Source organism: Balaenoptera ricei, chromosome 11, assembly GCF_028023285.1.
Source record: "Balaenoptera ricei isolate mBalRic1 chromosome 11, mBalRic1.hap2, whole genome shotgun sequence".
NCBI lineage: Eukaryota > Metazoa > Chordata > Mammalia > Artiodactyla > Balaenopteridae > Balaenoptera > Balaenoptera ricei.
The window spans coordinates 77,428,207-77,440,488 of NC_082649.1; the positions used below are offsets into that span (position 1 = coordinate 77,428,207).

Sequence of the window (12,282 nt, forward strand, 5' to 3'; positions counted from 1 at the left end):
CCATGCTTTGCTTTTCAGTGACCCCGAAGTTAGAGACTGGATGCTGAAAACACTGCGGCCAAAACACCCAATGTTTCCCCCAATGTTCTAGCCAGCAGAAACTGGAGAACAGAAGAAGACAGCCTCATCGTACAACTCAATATCAAAAAATCCAAATAACCCAATTAAAAAAAAAAAAAGGCAAAGAACCTGAATAGACAGTTTTCCAAAGAAGACATACAAATGGCCAACAGGTACATGAAGAGGTGCTCAATGTCACTAATAATCAACAAAATGCAAGCAAAACCAGTGACATATCACCCCACACCTAACATATACACACTACTGTTTATAAAACAGATAACCAACAAGGACCTACTGCATAGCCCAGGGAACTATACTCAATATTTTGTAATAACCTATAAAGGAAAAGAATCTGAAAAAAATAGATATATATTTATGTGTAACTGAATCACTTTGCTGTATACCTGAAATGAAGACAATATTATCAATCAGCTATACTTCAATAAAAACAAAAACGAAAACGAAAAATCATGAAAATGGAAAAGTAAAAACAAAACAAAAAGACAAGAGATAAATGCTCACAAAGATGTGGAGAAAAGCAAACCCTGTTTGTACACTGTGGCTGGGAATGTAAACTGGTGTAACACTGTAGAAAGCAGTATGGAGTTTCCTCGAGAAATTAAGAATAGAACTACCATATGATCCAGCAATCCTACTTCTGGATATTTATCTCAGGGAAACAAAATCACTATCTCAAATAGCTATCTGTACTCCCATAATCACTGCAGCATTATTCACAATACCCAAGGTATGCAAACAACCTAAGTGTCTGAACAGATGAATGGATCAAGGAAATGTGGTATATATATACCACAGAATATCATTAAACTTTAAAAAACAAAAAATCCTGTCATTTGTAACAACATGGATCAACCTGGAGAGATTATACTAAGTGAAATCAGACAGAGAAAGACAAGTACTGCATGGTCCCACTTCTATGTGGAATCTTAAAAAAAAAAAAAAAAAAAAGCTAAACTCATAGAAACAATAGAAAAGTAGTTGCCAGGGACTGGGGTGTGAGGAGAAAGAGGGAGAGGTTTAAAACAGTAAAAACTTTCAGTTACAAATGAATAAGTTCTGAGGATCTACTATGTAACACGTTGCTTATAGTTAAAGACAACTATAGTTGTATAATTCAAATTTTTTAAGAGAGTAGAACTTAAATGTTCCCCACCCCCACTCCACAAAAAAAAAAAGAAGGAAAAAAAAAAAGAGGCCTCAGACTCAATTTTGCCTTTGAAAACACAAGCAAATTTTTCTAACTGGCAAAAAAGGGATCATATTCAGAACCCTATCTGGAAGGGAGACTGGGGAATGTAGCTATTGGCTTTCCTGTTTTTCAGTAGAGGAAGGCACAAGACAAGGAGGTTAGAAAGGCTCCTTGGAGGCCAATCACCATACCTACTCCAGCAAGCATGACATCCAATAGGCAGCTCAGAATGAAAGGTTATGAGAACCAAAAAACAGGCAAGACCAAGTGTATGGCTAAATGCATGGAGACATGACCGACAGTGGATTAACTGGAGAGCTAAAAAGGATTTAGAACAACTAAAGTGAGGGTCCATTTGGGAACACGGCAAGGGATCAAGCAGGAGAGGCATAACAAGGGCCAGAGGATGAAGAGTCGATCACCTCAGCTAACCAGCATCCTCAGCCTGAGCTAGACATCCCTCTTGAGTTTCCAAGAAGCCTTGAACAATCCTCAGCTACTGCAATTATCACATGGAATTGCAACTACTCATTTTCTTGTCTTCTGTACTAATCCCCTTAAGAACGAGGGGCGGGAAGTCAAGGGCAGGGAGGAACTATGTCATTTTTGTATCTCCAGGACACAGCATAGTTCTTGGCATGTAACAAATGCTCAGTAAGTATTTGTTGTAGAGAATTACATCCTAGCTAAAGTTCTTTCCATAATGCACATCCAATTGATTACAATATAATCAATCATCCACTTAGAAAAAATATTCTCCCTACCTTAAATACCTTTCATTATTTAAAAAAATGGTTAATTGCAGCTTATAGATTGGTAACACAATTAAAAATACATCCCTATAGTTTATTTTTGTGCATTTAGTAGTAGACAACTATTTTTGTTAACTGAGCAACCATTCCTGCATTCTGGTAATAGCACTTCTATTTTCCTACAGGGAAGCACAGCTACTTCCCTCACAGGAAGGAATTCATGTGAGAGGCTTGACCTCAGCTCTGGGGTTTCAGGTGGGCGCATGATCTGGATGGACCAATGAGAGTTCTCTGTGGGATTCTAGCAATGAGTTCGTGAGTAAAGATTCTTTTTTTCTGCTGAGATTGCTGCTACTGGTAAGATGACAGCCTCAGGCTGCCCATGGCCACTACAAGAAACAAGGTATCCAACCAAGAAAGTAGCCAACATAACAGAATCAGAGCTCCAAAATGGAGAGATAAAGATTCTTAACAAAATCAAATTAGCTACCTGGATCTAGGGTGCCAAGCTACCACTGATCAATAAATTTCTTTTACTGGGTAAAGAAGTCACATATGGTTGCTGTCTTGTGACACCAAAAGGAACTCACAGTTTTTCATTTACCATAGTTATACTATTAGTTGAAGAAATGGCAATTACTAAAAGGAGTTGAAGAATGGAACCCAGTTTTGGGGACGTCCATCTGTCAGTGACCTACCAAGCAGTCATTCCAAGGGGAGACAACTGGGAGATACACAATCATCACTTGGCCCTTCTTAAGAGAATTAAGGAAATACCACAAGAAGCCCTTTACTTGTCTCTATGCACAGATAACTGATTAACAGAAAAATGATCATTACTAAAATGGCTTCGGAGACTTTCAGGGTTGTGAAATTACAAATGATTTGAAGAAAAAGTGATTACTTCAAGTTTCTCTGAAAGATGTTACTTGTATAGTAATTAATGAAGTGAAACAGCATGATGCCCATTAAAAAAAATCATCGCAGACTTTCCAAATAATTTAGCCAAATGTGACACTAAAAGATCAAAGCAAGAAAGCCTCATCGCTAAAATTATATAAATACAAAATCAGCCAGTAAACACGTGAAGAGCTGCTCTCATCTAAAATGGCCTTTGCTTGTCATTCAAACTCATATAAAATTCCAAAAATCTGTCAGTGTAGTAGTTTCTAAGTGATATGTCAACAAATATATTCACTGAGAATACTTATTCTGCCTAGAGCCAATGTTTTTATAAAAACATCCTAAAGAGTCAACTGTTAAGTCAATAAAGCGAATGTTTTGAGCAGGTGTTTGGAATTGTGCTGATTTATCCATATTTTCCAGTTTAATTTCCACATTTACCACCAAACTTCTGCAAGAAAACAAAAAATGTACCTGGAAGTATTATGCTCATCATAAATATGAGGACAGTTATGCTAAATATATCTGTACTGGTAAGGGGGATTCATAAATCATTTTCATTTGCTTAAATCCTTAAAGTTTTCTGTTTAACCCATAGCGACTGGAATGCCAAGTGTCACACAGTTTAAATGGCATTTTTTAAGCCATTAGCAGCTGACATTTTAATTAGGTATATTTACAAGAGACACAAGAAAAAAAAATAGAAGACGAACAAGGAATGAAACCTGACTCAAGGACTCATGAAAGAAGAAAAGAATTACTATCCATTCCTTTTATCCTTTCCTTTTAGCACATCAATCTGAAGCAGCGTAACAGTGGTCAAGAATGTGAGATCTAAAGCCAGCCTTCACCAGCTCAAATCATAGCTGTGGCATTTACCACCTGCCAGACCCTGAAAAAGTTACATAAACTGTATTTGTTTCCAAAGGGATAATGCCAGCACATACCTCATAAGGTTGTTGTGGGAATGGATTTTGGCATTGCTCAAAAAAACATTCTGCATAGGGCCAGAAGAGGAAAGAAGTGTTCAATAAATGCTAGCTATTACTATATTATTTGTAACCTTGCCTACTAGGTAAACGGCGAATAGTGGCAGGGAATTGTTGTTTCAGATTTTATTTATATAGTTATATTTCTTCTTGCACCAGAAATGATGCAAGACATTTAAAAAAAAAATACAAGAGACAACAAACTAGTCCAATGTAAGAATCAAGGTTGGGACTTCCCTGGTGGTGCAGTGGTTAAGAATCTGCCTGCCAATGCAGGGGACACAGGTTCGAGCCCTGGTCCAAGAAGATACCACGTGCCGCGGAGCAACTAAGCCCGTGCACCACAACTACTGACCCTGTGCTCTGGAGCCCGTGAGCCACAACTACTGATCCTGCGTGCCACAACTACTGAAGCCTGTGCACCTAGAGCCTGACACCTAGAGCCCATGCTCCACAACAAGAGAGGCCACCGCAATGAGAAGCCCACGCACTGCAACGAAGAGCAGCCCCGGCGCTCCGTAACTGGAGAAAGCCCATGCGCAGCAACAAAGACCCAACGCAGCCAAAAGTAAATAAATAAATAAATTAGTTTTAAAAGAAATCCTTTAAAAAAGAAAAAAAGAATCAAGATTAAATAAACAAGTAGAACAAAGGTTATAGAAAAAAATAGAGGTAGGAATGAGACAAAGGGTAAGAATCATAGAGCTATGGCTGCTATAATCAACTACAAATTTGTCTTAAGCTTTCTGGCATCCAACATGTGAGATAACAGAAAACAATATATACATATATATTCACATATTCACAATATTCATATAGATTCATATCAATATTCTTATAGATAGATACATACCTGCCTTGGATTTCTGGCAGAGCTCCTAAAGCCCTTGTAATTTCCTAGTGATAAGAGCACTGGAAGCATCTTTTGTTTGGTCTTTGTCCAGAGCTCCTGACACAGGGCTTCTGAAATGCATGGAATTTCCTGGGTGATAGGAGTGTCTTTTGTTCTAATGGGGTGACTATGGGTGGGTGCCTGGATGACTGCTGGTCACCAGAAAGACCAAGCCATGATTAGAAGCTTAATATTTTTACTGCCCACTCCCAGCCCCTTCTCTTGAGAAGGGACAAATGCTGAAAATGGAGTTAACGACTGATCATGCCTCCCTGAGGAGGCCTCCAGAAAAATCTCCGTAGAATGAGGTCTGGAGAGTTTCCAGGTTGGCAAGCATCCATGTCCCTGGAGGGCGAGGCACCGCCAACTCCACAGCGGCAAAAGCTCCTGCACTTGCGAGTCTCCCAGACCTTGCCCTCTGTATTGCCTCATCCAGTTGTTCATCTGTATCCTTTACCATATCCTTTAACAAACTGGTAAATAAAAGTAAGTGGTTCCCCAAGCTCTGTGAGCCACTCTAGCAAATTAATGGAATCCAAAGTGGGAGGAGGTCGTGGGAACCTCTGGATTTTGCCAAGTCAGGAAGAAATTGTGGGTAACCTGGGGACCTACTACTCGAGATTGGCATGTGAAGTGGGAGGGGGCAGTCTTACGGGACTGAGCCTGTAACCTGTGGGATCCAACGCTACCTCCAGGTAGACAGCGTCAGAACTGAGTTACATTGTAGGACATTCAGCTCATGTCGCAGGGGATTGCTTGGTGGGGGAAAATCTCCGCACATTCTGGTGACCAGAAGTGTTGGAAGTAAAGTGTTGTGAGTGTGATACTAGAGCGAGGAGTAAAGGAGAGACAAAGGAAGGAGGACTGGGTTTTTCTAACACGTAACACAAGAAAGAAAACTGGGTCTGCAGCACCACTTTCAGTACCCATGAACTTAAGATACACTAAATATCCAGGAAGAATGTACTGATTTTGTGAGAAACAGTGAACATACAGACCTAACGCCAACAAATGTAAGGTATCTCTGGGGGGCACATAATTAATAACCATGGTAATAACATTGTTGGCCTCAATTCTTTACCCATCTCTGCATCCATATCGGTACTACCACCTCTGGGTCCACATGTAGTCCCTGCACTTCGACTTTGAACTTGGTTCTAAGATTTTCTTTGGCCTTAACCTATGGGTGGAAATTGTAGTATGTGCTGACTAATTTCCAGTTCTTGGCCTTAAACGGTCTCAAGTATTTCTGCCTGCCCAAATGTATCTCTGCCAAAGCATGAGACATAAATGACAGGGCTAGTCTGGTTGCTAGTCTAAGGAAGATGAAAGACAGGAAGCAGAATCAGATCATGCAGTGTGAAGAAGAGTCACCACTGTGCTGAGCCCAGCCTATGTAGCCAAACCACAGATAATTCACAAAGACAAAAGGAATAAAAAATGACTGTTGTTTTAAATCTCTGAGCTTTGGGGTGATTTGTTATGCAGCAATGGCAAACTGACAGAATAACCAAATAATGACAGTTCTTTAGGCAGTGTATGCATTGGCAACTATAAGCCAAAAATATGTATTCTAAATGAATTACCATGCCCAGATAAAAAGCAGCATAAAGCATATCAGCACATATCCTCATGGCTTCAATTTATAAACGGACGACCCTCACTATTATGATTTCTGACACCCATAATAATTAACATAAATAAAATTTCTGTTTATTGCTCACCATACTAAATGAAAGTGCCCAGATAGCCACCAAAACTGAACGATAGGTTTGAGATAATTAGTCTCTAAATTCATAAGCAAAATTCACTGGAGGGTGGGATGTGACAGGGGAGTAAGTTATACGCTTAGGAGATAGGCCAACAGCTTCCAAAGAAGTACAGGGTATGACAAATGGCCCCTGTGCCTGGCGCTCAAGAGAGATGCCATGTATATGAAGATGTTGGACAGAAAAATCTAAATCTCCAAATACATGCCTATTTAAAAGTCACAAGGACATATGTTCCAAACAGTTGTGTAGATCCAAGATGAGGTGGTGTCTCACATGGGCAGCTTTATCCAGAGTGCACAGAATAAACGGAGCAGTAGGGATTTATTTAGTTAACCATAGCTTATGATTCTCATGAGCAAGGCTGGTAACTATATAATAACAATAAAAATAGCTAACACCTATTCATCAGTATGGATGTGCAAGAAAATGTGCTAAGCACTAGGCATGAATTAATTATTCCATTCAATTCATGTAACATTCATAATAACCCAGGAAGATGGGTATTTTTTACTCCCTTCTTCAACCCATTTGCCCTTTGCTTTCACAGTTTTTACAGACAGGTACCCTGAAGTGACTTATGGTTACACAGACACTCCTTGTCTAAGAGGAGATAGCAGGCAAAATTTGGATAGATATACTTGATTACCATTTGCTTTATATAAGTCTTGAACATTATCTGGGTTGACTGACATTTTAATTTTTTTCTTAAACATAAAGCTTCCCTAATTTCAACTGATCTGTAAAAATATTTTGCCAAACGGAAAGCACTTTGTAAATGGAAAGAAGTGTGATACGCTGTGAACATTGTCCAACTGGTTTAGAGAGAAAACCTCAATTCCAATCATATAATTTTAGAATATCCCACTGATCCAGGTTGTCTCGTAGAATTGTGGTCCAATCGCCCAACATTATCCTTTAATTAACTCTGACACATAGGGAATCCTATTCCTATGTTCTCACTGTCAGATGGACAACCTACAATGTTTTCCTCCCCTGAATTATCTTCTACTGAAAATAATCCACAAACTTCAGTGCTATAGGAAATCGCATTGTTGAACGTGTAAGGGTTTTTTGTCTAATTTCTCTTAAAATTTGCTTCTTCTTTTGGCAATGAAACAGATGACAGATTTTGCACCCATATCGTATGTAAATTATGTACAAGTTTCACCGCTTGGGCTTGCATAGTATCTAATGATTTTCAAACAATGGCATGTGGGACACATGATAATAACCAGGCATAAATCATTAGAAATTAAATTCAAACCCAGTGAACACTTGATATAAGCATTTCTTATGCATTTTGCTTCAAATTTAACTCAGATGACTAAAAGCAGAACTGTGGGACTATTTAAAGGAACTAAATCCCTGAAAATCATGCAGTTTTTTGAGATGTGCATTCTGTTCCACAATATTCACCAATTATCAGAAACTGAAGCAAACTTAGAATTCATACATGCAAAGTGATAAAAGAGATGGGCCTACTTGACAGAGCAGTTTGATTCAACCGATTATTACTGGCCCAATGTGCAACTTCTTAACCACACTCATCCTGGTCAAATTTATTTCAGAAACGAAATAATAGTCACTATTATCTCAGAAGTCCCTGTTGCCCAGGTATTTCCCTAAAAGGTTATTAACCTCACACTGTAACCACTGATTCACACAGCAAAATTTTTTGTTCCTTCCCTTTTCTGTTTAAAGGCTCCCCAAAGACAGTGAATCTATCAGATTGTTACAATAAGCCACTAAAAAGTTCTAGAAATTTTGTAGTACTTCCTTCAGATATTTTGTAAACCCAAAAGAAGTATGCAGTTTTTTGTTTTGTTTTGTTTTTTTAGTGTGCAGCTTTTTAACCAAAAGCTGTATTGGTTCCCTCATTTTATCTTCTACATAAAAATAAAAGAAAGATGTTTATCATAACAGCAAAAAAAAAAAAATAATTTGGCCAAGCCATAACTTGGGTGGCTACATATTACATGTGATTGTAAATCAACTCAAACTAACTTAAGTAAAATAAAGGCGGGCTGGGGAGATAGGGAGCTAATTAGCTCACATGACAAGAGGTCATGTGATTTTATTTAAGGTGGGCCCAGGCAGTGGTGGTTGGGAAATGTTTCACAATATATTCTTTCTTTTCTTGTCTTTCTTTTCTTTTCTTCCTTCCTTCATTCCTTTCTCTCTTTCTCTCTCTCTCTCTTTCTTTCTTAATACAGGGGAGCTGATACGTGGCATTTGCCAATTTCAAGCTACCACCATGTCATCAACCAGCTCACAAAATTCCTGAAAATTTAACAGAAGGTCCTTGTGGGCTGGTATGAGCTAGCTCCAGTACACCACTATCCAGGTACTCAAATGGTATCATAACTAACCCCATGTCCCCATCTCCCCCTCCCCTTTCTGCTTTGCTCCATCTGATTTCATTCTCAGGTTCATTACATGGTGGCAAAGATGACAGCAGGGGAGTGTGGTCAGAAGGGTTCTAAATAACTTGGCTTCGCAACCTAAGTGTCCATCGACAGACGAATGGATAAAGAAGATGTGGCACATATATACAATGGAATATCACTCAGCCATAAAAAGAAAGGAAATTGAGTTATTTGTAGTGAGGTGGATGGACCTAGAGTCTGTCATACAGAGTGAAGTAAATCAGGAAGAAAAAAACAAATACCGTCTGCTAACACATATATATGGAACCTAAAAAAAAAAAAAAATGGTTCTGAAGAACCTAGGGGCAGGACAGGAATAAAGACACAGACGTAGAGAATGGACTTGAGGTCACAGGGAAGGGGAAGGGTAAGCTGGGATGAAGTGAGAGAGTGGCATGGACATATATATACTACCAAATGTAAAACAGACAGCTAGTGGGAAGCAGCCGCATAGCACAGGGAGATCAGCTCGGTGCTTTGTGACCACCTAGAGGGGTGGGATAGGGAGGGAGGGAGGGAGACGCAAGAGGGAGGAGATACGGGGATATGTGTATATGTATAGCTGATTCACTTTGTTATACCACAGAAACTAACACACCATTGTAAAGCAATTATACTCCAATAAAGATGTTAAATAAATAAATAAATAAATAAATAAATAAATAAATAAATAAATAAATAAATAACTTGGCTTCTGATCTGCCCTCTTAGAACCAAACACTATGGCCAAGTAATAAAATATTCTGATCACCCAGTTTTAGAGCTAAAGAGAATGGGGAAAGCTACCTTCAAATCATTTGTATTAAGCAGAATTCATCTGAAATGAGAAAAGATTAGTACTAAGAAACTCTGTGCAGATGACTATCATGAGGACCATCTAAGTTTCAACAGGTCTAAGATTAAATCTACAGCAACATTTATTCCATTTCTGGGTATGTAAAACACAATTCTCTACCATGTGTCCACTTTTGATGGAAATGTGGGGTAAGAGCTTAAGATCCAAGAAAATGAGATGGGTCTTGAAGAAAAATATGTTTTTGCAACATAAAGAAGCTGTCTTCAGTCATGGATAGATTCAAAATGTGAAGACACATAATTGCTGCATAAATTTATTAATAGAAGTTCTAATCCCATAAACTGTACACCTCTATTTGGACACACAATCTTTTATTTTTCTTTCAAATGAGAAAGGAAAAATAAAGGAGCAGAACTGGTAATATTGCTTGCAACTAAATTGGATTTTCCACCAGAGAAAGCTGTTTAGAAAAAGCTGTTCGAGAAAGCAGAATAGTACTCACAAAAAGGTATTAATGAGCCCAACCAGGAGGAAAAAGCCTCCAACAAAACAAACAAATGTTTGCAAAACCTCTTTCAGGAATGGAAGCTAAAGAAATGATTTGAAGTCTCTATCTTTGCAGAAACAATCTCACCAGCCAGCCAAGTAAAGCGGGTTGAATTTTACGAATAAAAACTCAACTTATAACTACAAGTTTCACCAATGATTCAAGAAACAAGACCTCAGCAGCTCTGGGCTTAGAAGGAAACTAATATATCCTGCCCTCAAACTGTGAGGCATTACGGGGACAAGATGTAGACTGCACGGCCTGTTTTCCCTCCTGCCTTGGCTGCTGTGAATGTCATAATACAGAGGTTAAGTCAAATCCCAGACAAGAAGGATCAAGTGAAGCCTGTGGCTTTATCCTGGACAGCTCTTTTACTGCTGGCCCACAGAGTTTCATTTTGTTTGAAATCTTATTTATTTATTCTTGATTATTTATTAACAACAGAACAACAGCAACAAAAAGATGGCAGGAAAATAGCAAAGAAAACTTGAGCTTTTTCCCCAAGGACAGAGGAGTAGAGTTAGGCCACCTTTCCACCGTTTCTCTGTACCACTATATCAAATCAGGTACCAGAATATGCCTGCTATAGCTTAATGTGCCACGGGAGGGATGTAGCAATTGCGAAATGACATCCGGAATGCTCATTATTAGTTAAACAAATCTAGGCCCATTTATTAATTTTTTCAAGTCTATCACCATGGTGCCGGAGTGCTTAGCCAGCCCACTATTAGGAAGGTGGAAAATAGGGCTGGAAGGCTCTGATTAACTCAACTGTCACCAAGTGTTTTCACTGATAAAGAGGCTTCCTTGTAGGAATTTAATACTAAAACTATCCCTTGTAAGTGGTGTGCCAGATTAACATAGGCAGCAAAAGGGACATATGGTGCTTGCTGTGACTAAGAGGAGGACCTTAAGATAGTCACATTTCACTGCCAGTGATAAGATGGTCATGTCACAAAACATAAAATAAACTTCTACCTTCAATTACAATGGCACCCTAGAAACAATGCTAAATGCCGGTTCTCTCATCAATATACTATTATATTACTATGTATATTAATAAACCCGAGGTCCCATACTGTGCATGCTATATGGATAAATACATGGCATACAGGAAAAGTATGTTAAATGTAATAATAGTTTCAACAGATCAGCAATGAGGCAATTGCTTCAAGATAGGAAAAAATAAACATTTCCTAGCATTACCTAGTGAGAAATAGATATGGTACGTGGGACAGATGAGGAGGAGCCGCAGCGTATTTCATTTTTATCCTCTTAAATTACACTTGGCCTTTCTGTTAGAATTTCACCTTTGGACCATTTGCTAATATCGTATATAGTCACAGTAGCATCTTTTACTTAAAACCACAAATATTAGGTGGAAAAATGTGTTCAGGGAGATTTACCAGACTGTTTACGTGGGCAAAATAATCAGACTTGGCATCTGAATTGACAGGTCATACTATGTTGGCTCTAAAGAACACATACCTGTCAGGGTCCCCAGCAGGAAAAGATAACTGAAATCAAGGGTTACCTTTTGCGGAATTAAAACCTTATGATTCTTTTAGAGCCTGAGTTTATAGCCCATGCTCAGAAGAGGAAGATGGGCTATTTAAGTATATTTTCATTTATTCTTGGGTATGGACTGTTTGAATAAAGGTAGAATTTCTCACTTAAAAATAAATTTAACCTTAACAAAGCATAAACGTGACCCTAATTTTCACTCTGCCACCTCTTCTTCCCTGTTGCATTCATTAGCTACTGTTTTTTGACCTTGGACATGTAACAGTAATCCCTAGAGTGAGCTCTCTTCTGCCACCTAGAAAAGGTTCCCTCTACTGTGGAAATGTGTTTATTGTAGTTGTTGACATATGGAGTAAAATATTCCCTTTGGGCACAAAAACCTTTTTCAAAACTAGCTCCTTCAAACAA

General features: G+C 38.6%; 1 protein-coding gene across 24 annotated transcripts in view; it reads right to left on the reverse strand.

Annotated features, from left to right (window-relative positions):
• The window catches only part of FHIT (fragile histidine triad diadenosine triphosphatase), a 1,501,610-nt gene that overhangs the window by 404,972 nt on the left and 1,084,356 nt on the right, over positions 1-12,282 (reverse strand). The gene's annotated exons all lie outside the window — the stretch shown is intronic.